This window comes from Neovison vison, chromosome 7 (assembly GCF_020171115.1).
Source record: "Neovison vison isolate M4711 chromosome 7, ASM_NN_V1, whole genome shotgun sequence".
NCBI lineage: Eukaryota > Metazoa > Chordata > Mammalia > Carnivora > Mustelidae > Neogale > Neogale vison.
In genome coordinates, this window is record NC_058097.1 from 127663435 (window position 1) to 127673680 (window position 10246).

Here is a 10246-nt window from a genome sequence, read left to right on the forward strand (position 1 = left end):
ATTTTCTTGTTCTTTTTTGTGGGAGGAATTCCTCCATCTTGGAATTTGTCCACATCTCTGTCCTTTGTGTGCTGGAAAACCTGTACCGTTCTTATTTCCACTAGACCTGAAACTTTGTAACACTCTATGAATAGTAGACCTGGAGTGTGAAAGGTTGTGGGGATTGTGCTGGTCTTCTGAGGTAAGAATCTGCTGTTGCTCTGGCTCTCAGTCACTCTTAACCTATCAAAATTGTAACTTATAAAGCACAAGAGGGTGAGAGTTGGTGTAAGTAAGTGGCTCAAGTCTGCACTTGAAGCGCTGCTCCCTGAAGTCCATCCACACTGATGGGAAGATTGAAAATGGTGTTGGTCACTTCTTTTCCCTGGAAAAGGGAATTCCCACCTGCTACTATTCAGTGAGCTTTCACAGAAGAACAAACAATCCTCCCCCTTTTTTCCCAGACTTCTGTCAGTCAGATCCCTGACTTTACCCTGACTGTTGTCTAAGTTGTCTGCCCTCCTGGCAGCACAGTGCTCCTGTGTTTTCTCAGGTAGCTAGTGGGTTTCTATATTCACTATCTGACTGAGACTTCTAGGAAAGGAGCAGCTATTCCAAGGATCTTCTTCTTACTGGATACCCAATTCTTCAGCTCAAAGAATACAGGGAAGAATCAGCTCAAAATATGCTGGCAGCATAGGTACTCATTTGTCTTTCAAATTCACAGGAAGATTTTGCTTCTCTAATCCCCAACATCTTCCCCACATCACTCTGCCCTTTGAAAATATATAAGCTTCAGCCACCAATTTGGATAATGGAGTCTGAATAAGAAATTATGGCCAATCAATAATAGTTTTTTTTCCCCCACATTATATTATGGTGGGCATAAAGACTAGACAGTAATCTAAGTTCTCTTATTTAAATGACACCATGATTAAAAGCCTAACTTGTCAGCATGGTATAAAATAAAAATCATAGGTAGATATGAGACTGGTATCCACTCCCACCCCTTTTATTACCTAGTATTGTGATTTGAGAATGACATTTAAAAATCTACGCACTTTAACTTCCTTGTTTAAAAAATAAGGAATTGGAATTTTAAAATCTCCAAGACTTTTTTAATCACTAAAATCTTATGATCTAATATTATTTTTATTACAATATTAAGAATATTCATTCATCTCTATATTAACTGCATGAGACTGTTAAATTTATTTTCAGTAAAATCAAATAGATAAATTTATGTTTAATTTTGTTCTAGTTACATAATCCTAAAAACTGCACTGTTAAATGATTTACAAAGATTTTCTTTATTATTATCTTTTTTTTTCTTTTCAGTAAAATTACCATAAGCCACTCTGCCAGTTTTTAAACACCCAGGAAAAGAAAATTGAACAGTGATAGAAGTTACAATCATGATAGCACTCTTTTTGTTAATCCAGGACTTTTCAACTTCATTTCTTTCTAAATATTAAACCCACCAAATTTTACCTTGTGATATTGCTTCGCAGAAAAAGTGTTATTTCCTTATCTCTCTAATAACTAGATATGGTCAATGAAATAGAAGCCAAAATTATCCAGACAGCTTCTAAGATGTAACTTTGATCTTAGAGAAACAACTTCTCTTCTTCTGTTACCATGTCTGCTGGTTGAATTGCAGATATGCATTGGAAGTAATTTAAGTCATAAGGATGCATGTGACCTCTTAGGAGAGTTAAGTAACAATAGGAATGAAGACTTGATCTATAATGAATTTACAGAATTTCCATATCATTCTTGGATTTAACAAGTGGAGAGAATAAAACTTGATATTTCAATGTCAATTGTGTTTTAAGTAGTTATTTACTTTTTATTTACTGGGCATTATTGATGAATTCATGAGCACAATATATCTAGAGCAAGTTATAGTGTGTGTGTGTGTGTGTGTGCGTGACAAGTATTATATGGAAATATGCTCATATAATCTACTGTTAAGAGTGGTGAAGGTGGGGGCGTCTGGGTGGCTCAGTGGGTTAACCCTCTGCCTTCAGCTCAGGTCATGATCTCGGGGTTCTGGGATCGAGCCCTGCATCAGGCTTTCTGCTCAGCAGGGAGCCTGCTTCCTCCTCTCTCTCTGCCTGCCTCTCTGCCTACTTGTGATCTCTCTCTGTCAAATAAATAAATAAAATCTTTAAAAAAAATTTAAAAGAGTGGTGAAGGTGGTGGTTAGGGTTAGAGGTGGCAGCAGCCTCAGTGGGGATGGGTTATCTAGATTACCTAGAAAATATCAATTTTGGGCACACCTAGGTTGCTCAGTTAGTTAAGCATCTGACTCAATTTTGGCTCAAGTTCAGGGTCATGAGGGTGGAGATAAGATAGCAGAGAAGTAGGAGGCACTGTTTAAACTGGTCCGCTAAAGTGAGCTGATTATCTACCAAAGAACTCTGATCACCCTTGAAATCAGCCTAAGATTACAATTATACACTTCTTGATCTCTGTGTGGGCAGAAGATGCCAGTGGACAGGTAAAACAGAGGGGGAACATCAGACTGATACCAGAAGATAAACAAAAGGGGGAGGGAGCCACCAGAAGTGGCCCATTGGACCCAATATGAGAGTGCCCTGTGATTGGGGACCAGCATTAACTTGGAGTATGGTTGAAAGCATTCAAAAAGAGCAAAAGATCTAAGGAGAAATTGGTGGAATTTGGTGGTTAGGGACAGGGGCTTAAGCCCACAGACCCAGGACAGCCACCACTGGTGCTGAGCCAAGAGAGTGCAGCTAAGAAGCCAGGCCTTGGTCCCTGAGCCTCTGGCACACTTGAGAGTGTCTGCGTGGCCGCGTGTGTGAGAGTCTGGTGTGGACACCAACCAACCCTCTCTAGAATCACTCTGCATGCATGCTGCATGATTGGGGTCTGAGTCATGTTCCACATGCTTCCCTGAGAGAGGTCTGTGCAAGAGCTAGCCAGTGCTCTCTAAGACCAAGAGAGTCTGAACACTACCATTCCCAGGCCAGCGTGAAAATCTCAGTGTGTTATCTCTGGTTGGGAACTCTCTCTGGTGGTCTGGACCTGCCCAGACAGCCACAGCAGAAGCAGCCACTGGAACCCAGCTCTCTGGACTAGTACTTCTCGTGGTTTTGGGTACAAGCAGGTGCTCCTGCAACCCTTGAAACTGTAACTGGGAACGTGCTCTGCCAGTGACAGAGGGGGAATTTATGTGCCCTGGAGCACCCAGAGGGGAACAGACTGAGGTTTCTCTTTGAGATGGAGGTCTAGGTGCAGTTTGCTTTCCTCTAAACCTCAAGTTCAGGGTCATGAGAATGAGTCTTGCATGGGGTTCATCATTCAGTGGGGAGTCTGCTTGAGATACTCTCTCCCTCTCTCTTTGCCCCTCCCCCTTCTCTTTCTCAAACTCTCTCAAATAAATCTTAAAAAAAAAAAAAAAAAAGAAAGGAGAAAGAAAGGAAGGAAGGAGGAAAGAAAAAAGAAAGAAAATCAACTTTCCTTGGAGTAAATCTAAGAAGGAAGGGCAATGATACTTATTTTATTTTATTTTATTTTTAATTTGTTTTTTTTAAATTTCTTCCTTTAACATTATTAAATACTTCTAAGGAAACAAACTATTTCATTTGTGATTTTAACACCCATTATTTATAATATGTATAGGGTTGTGATGTGCCACATTTAGAGAAAAATAATTTAAAAACCAGTGACTTTTTAAATGCATTTTGTTATTTAAGAACTGGGTAAAATAGCAGAACCAAATATGAAGTGAATCAATAAAATCCTGATTAATCCTCCCAACTCTTTTTAAAATATTTTTCTTTGTTCCTCTATGTTTACTTTAGGTTTTTGTTCCTTAGGTCAGAAGGTTGTGAGTGGGATTTTGTGACTTTCACAGAGTGGTGACTACACACTTCTCCAGTTCTGTACCACCCAGGAATGTCTTGTCCTGTCTTCCTTCCCTCCCTCAATCTTTCTTGTGCATATCCCAGGAGAACCAATGGAAGAATATCTAAATGGATAAGAATTCTTATGTCAGTGGACCACTGAGGTTCTACACTCTTATATCAGGCAACATCCAGCCTTTAGCAATTCATTGAAAATTTTCACTGAGGTCCACTTGTACAAGACGTACTCATATAATGACTGTCTCCCTTTCATGCTCACCACATGGAAGCAAATATTCACACCTTGATTCTCCTTGGAAGGAGACTGACTTATCTTAAATTCTAGCTATGGTCTTATCATGCAATTTCAGCTCTCTGATGGGTTCAGAAAATATTAATGTTATAGATTATCTGCTTTTATATTATCATTAGGTTGGGAGTTTTGGATTTTTAGCCTTCTACACCTTAGGCAATAGTTGGAAGTTTCTTTAAATCATTGTTAACATGTATTTTTGGTTCCACGCTTCCAATTTAGTCTTAACTAGTGTGCAGTGTCCTAGATATATGCATGAGCTTTGTTTCATTTTTTAGCTCAAATATTTTTTACAAGCTTGATTTCTTTCTTATATTTTTTAGAAAAAAATAAAATTTGTCTTAATCATTAATTTTACTTTACCACTAAAAGCCAACTTGTCACTCTCCCCATTACCAATTTTAACTCTTTATTTAACCTATATTTACTGGATAGCAATAAACTTAGTTTTTTGTGCATTTATGTAACAAGCCTATGGTGTTAGTATGCTCATTCAATTATAGACTTTGTTTTCATGTGCATACATTTTATATGAGTGGAGTTGTTTTATTTTATTTTTTTCAGTTTCTGAATAATAGCTGAATATTTCATTACAATGAAGCCTTATTTTAAAAACTAAGACCACTACTTGTCTTCATGCTTAACTAGTATTATGCATTTTTCCTCAGAGCAAGACTTGGTTCTCATAGTATATATCTGGAAGTATATCTGGAAGGTGAAAATCATCTCTCTTAACTCAAGCATTGCTTTATAATATAGGCCACTTTTGACATATCTAATCTAATGTATATGATTCATCTGATATTAGTCTTGGCTAAAAGAAAGTCTTCTCTACAGCCTATCTTTTAATTTTGGTAAAGCATGACATACATATTATTTTAATTCCTGTCAGCTCCCTAGTGTCCAATAAAGTTAGTTAAATGTAGCTTTAAGTTTATCATTTATGTACATCATAAGAAGAAACTTATAAGATGCTTTTGTGAATTTAAAAAAAAAAAAAAAAGAACAAATAGCTACTCCCAGAGGCCGGTGATCTGCACAAGTAGATCAGGAGCAGTGGTTAGACTTTGTCTTGTTATGAGAATCACGTTGAAAGGAATTACATGCTTCAGTGATTCCACCTGATTCAGTTATACAGGTCAGCTCCTGATACAGTAGAGAAAATAGGCCTACAGGAAATTCAGTGTTTACAATTGCTAACAGAAGTAAAAAAATAACAACTATTAGAGTCCTCAAAAGGACAGTTGGGGTGCAGGAAGTGTAGTGGTATCAGGCAAAGAGTTCTCTGTTTAGAGAGAAAAAAGGAAATTAGTGTACTCCCACCATTTCATTATCCGATGGAGCCTCTGGCCCTTTGAGGTTTGGGTAAAATTATTTTAATTTAGAGCTTCCCTTCTATTCTTCTGACTCTTGTCTCTAATTTAGAAAAAAAAGAAGTACTGATTCTTTTCTGCATACACTCCATACACTCACATTTTCCCTACTTTACTCACAAAATTACTTTTTACACCAAGGTTTTATGGAGTTTGTAACTTTCTTCAAGAGTTTAAGGGTCAAAAGAATGGTAACATTTTACTAAGCCCAAGCTTTTGAAGTACAATGCTGCCTCAATTTCCTCCCTCCTTCTTTTGACTCTTTTTAAAAATTGGTAATATTTCTCCCCCACGCCCAGCCTCCTATGTCATCTAAATCAGGTAAAACCACTTACAGACCATCTGCTAACTCAAGTATGCTTACTTGGGAATTTTTCCATTGAAGTGGAAAGCATCTTTTTTTTCAATAAGAATTCCTTACTTATTGCTAAGAGAATAGCATTTTGCCCTACTTATTATTTAAAATTATCTTTAATCTTTTCCTTGGCTGAGACATTTAATAGTTTATTAGGTAGAAACTGAAAAAGTATAATGTGATTTCTACATGAATATTTATCTATCTATCCATCCATCTATCATCATCTATCATCTATTTATATATTTATTCCGAATTAAGTGGAGAATGCATTCAATAGCATAAGCCTGATTCTCACATTAAATAAGTTTAAATGGTTCTCTTTATACTACCGTAATTAGATACCATTGTTTAACTTCCAGGAACTTCAAATGGACTAACATTTTGAGCACCAATTGGGGACCAGGGACTCTACATGACTCATTTAATCCTAATAATTATATGGTCTTATATTATTAACAAAAAACCAGATTTAGTAATTTTGAAAATATTGTATCATTAAATGGAAAAACATAGAGTACAATCTCAGTCTGAATTTAGGATAAATGTCCTTTGAGAATCAACATGTTGTCTTGGGGAAATTGAAAGTCTCTTAAGACTCTAACTCCCCATGTCCTCCCTGCTTTTTGTTATGCTCAACAAATAAGTGTTAGAGTTAGAGAGAAGGGAGTTGGGGTAAATTGGAAGGGGAGGTGAATCATGAGAGACTATGGACTCTGAAAAACAATCTGAGGGTTTTGAAGTGGCGGGGGGGTGGGAGGTCGGAGTACCAGGTGTTGGGTATTATAGAGGGCACGGATTGCCTGGAGCACTGGGTTTGGTGACAAAATAATGATACTGTTATGCTGAAAATAAGTCAATGAAAAAAAAAAGTCTCTTAAGGCATTACCAAATGATCTTAAACTTTTTTTTTAAAGATTTTATTTATTTATTTGACAGAGAGAGACCACAGTAGACAGAGAGGCAGGCAGAGAGAGAGAGAGGGAAGCAGGCTCCCTGCTGAGCAGAGAGCCCGATGCGGGGCTCGATCCGAGGACCCTGAGATCATGACCTGAGCCGAAGGCAGCAGCTTAACCCACTGAGCCACCCAGGCACCCCATGATCTTAAACTTTAAATTTTAATCTTAAACTTTAAATTTTAAAAGGGAAAAATGTCATTTGCAACAATCTGGAGGAACCTGAAAGACATTATGCTAAGTGAAATAAGCCAGCCATATTGCATGGTCCTATTTACATGAGTTTCAGTTATGCACAATACATAAGGTTTAGAGATCTTCTGTACAACTTTGTGTCCATAGTTAACAATACTATATTGTACCTATAACAGTTTGTTAAGAAGGTAGATTTTATGTTACATATTATTACCATAATAAAAATAAATCAATAATAAAATAAAATTACTTTAAATTTTATAGCAAAAATAAGTGAGTAAAATGAAAAATTAAAAAAAAACAATTCTATAAATTCAAGTGTTTAAGCATAAAACAGAAGACTGACATTTTGTAATTTTATTCTATTTCTTACAAATATTAAATTATTTTAAGGAACATGAAAAGTATTCCAATTCTACCAACTTTATTTGTAAGTATACTACATATTTTCATATCTCAAACTTTTATATAACACTAATATTAAATAAGAATATGTGAGAGAAGCTCTAATTTGAACTGATGATTTATCTTTCCTGTGGAAAATTCAAGAAAAATCTCATTATGGAATATCTGTATCCTTCCAGTTACTAGTAAGTCTAAACCTCCATTAAATCTCTCATCACTGAATCTCATCCCCATAGGGCTCTGTAAATTCCCTAGTGACCTAATTTTGCTCATTCCCCTACTTCCAAACCTTACTGTTGTTCACCTTACAATATCTTTTGTCAGCTGCGGCCCCTACCTTCCACCCAGCTTCAAACCCTTCTCTGAACTCCCCTGTTATCTTCTTATTTTGCTGAAGATGTGACAGCTAATGCAACCTTCAAAATGTAAGCTGTCATACTCCATGTATGACAAGGCCTGAAGATGGTATGTGTCCTTATAGCTCATCTGAATATACAGACCATTTGTTAAATCTCAAAAATCAAGAATTCTTCCAAATTATGCCATTAGTCTTTACTATCTCCTAGCTGTCTTTGATGTTGGCATGTACTACCATTTCTCACTCCCCTTCATTCTGCCCCCACCACCAGAGATTTTATTTATTTATTTGAGAGCTCAAGAGGAGGAAGAGGGGAAGAGGGAGAGCAACAAGCAGACTCCACACTGAGTGTGGAGCCTAAGCCCAACACAGGGCTAAGTCTCAGGACCCTGAGATCATGAGTTGAGCTGAAATTAAGAGCTGAATGCTCAATCGACTGAGACATACAGACACCCTATCACTCCTCTTCATTCTTGAATTTTCCTCATTCTGTCACCTAGTTTACCATTTTCTCTTACATCACCATTTTTGTCATTATTCTTGACATGGTCTAAATATATATTAAGAATTGGTTCAATTCCCTGGCCTCCTAGGTCTTCGGCATCTATACTTCCTGTACTCTACTTAATTCTACTTTACTTATCTCTCATGTGTTAGACATTTCTGTTACCAGTTACTGTATCATCTCTGAAATCCTACTTCACATATTTAATTTTCACCAAATTTACTATTTTCTCTGCTTCTTTACATGAGTTCAACCACTGCACACTTTTTTTCTGTCCAATAAACAATCCAGTTATTCCATTTGCCATTTCCTCTTGTTTTCTTTTTCTTGTTTTCTAGCTTACATTTCATGCCTCCCCACCAGAACCATGTAGTTTATAAATTCTTTACTCTCTTGTACCTCTCAGCACTTGCCTGAAAAAAATCTAAACCCCTGTGAGGTACAAATTTTACCTTCTCTACATCTTCACATCAGTAACTGAACATGGCTAGTGAAAACTATAGGTCCCTGCTCACTGGGTTCCATTTAATTGTACCATAAAACTCAAATTGGAATTAGACACCAGTGGTTAAAGTGCTAATTTCTCTAAGGATTTCACTCTTCTGCTTTTCAAGAAGATGATTTCATATCTATTCTTCTAAGACACAAATCTCTAGCACTATCTTCCCTTTTTCATTTTGAGTGGAACTCTCCCCTCTTGACATGTTAATAAAATAAAGGAACTAATTATCTGTAGCTATGCATTTACTCTCCACTCCCTTCTCTTGAAAGGGATGAATTTGCCTACCATACTTGAAATAGTCTGCAAATAATTTTTATTCCACGTTAGGTTTTTGAAATTTATTTATAGCAATATATGTAGTATTTGTTTACTGATTTCAGCTTAAATATATTCTTTCATTAAGTAAATAAATATGTATCTATTTTTTCATACTTCTACTGAAAGATGGTTGCATTATCTGTATATTTATAATGTTAAGAGGCCTGCAGTGAACATACATAAATGTCCCCTTGTCTGCTATGTGGGAAAGTTTTTCTCAGTGTAGATTTCTGAATGCAGAATTATTGGATTTCCAAGTATACACATTGTTATATCTTTAATTAGGTAGAATCAAATTTCTCTCCAAAGTGATGTTAACAGCTTACACTCCCAGTGGCAGTTCAAATTAATTATATATTTTCACATATTATATCCAACACTGGTAAAAGAAATGTCATCAGACTTAAAATCTTGCAGAGCTGGCAGGTGTGAAAACTATATCTAGTTCTAACTTGAACTTTTCTGATCATTGCTGATGTTGAGTATTCTTTCATGTTTAACAGTCATTCAGATTTCCCTTTCCGTGAATTGCCTGTAATAGCTATTAACATTTTTTTTCTCCTGAAGATTTTAATTTCTAACATTTTAAATCATAAAATATATCCTAACAGAATGTATAAAAATGCAGATGTACAGCATAACAGATTCACAAAAGCAACAATGTAGCTACTCTATACTATGGTTTCACCTGTTTTCAAACTTTATAGAGATCAAATCATCCAGTATTTATCCATTTTGCTTCTGCCTTCTTCCATTCAATATAATATTTACAAATTCATGTAAGTTACTTTGTAGTTTATAATGTTGGTTGCTCTGGTATATTCATTGCATAAATGTATTATTCTTTTTTTCCTTGATCTCATTTGGGTTGTTTTCATTTTATTTGTCATGAATAATGATACTATGAACATAGTTGTCCTTATATGTTTGTGCAAATGAGCATTTTTCTATAGAATAAATGTTTATGGTAGTGGTAGAACTCCCTAAATGAAGAGATTATGAATTCTCAGCTATAAAAAATAGCACCTGTTGTTAGATTTTGCTGGGGATTTTTTAGTGTTTTCAGATTTAAAAATAAAACTATAATTTTTTCCTGGCTATTATATTTTTACTGC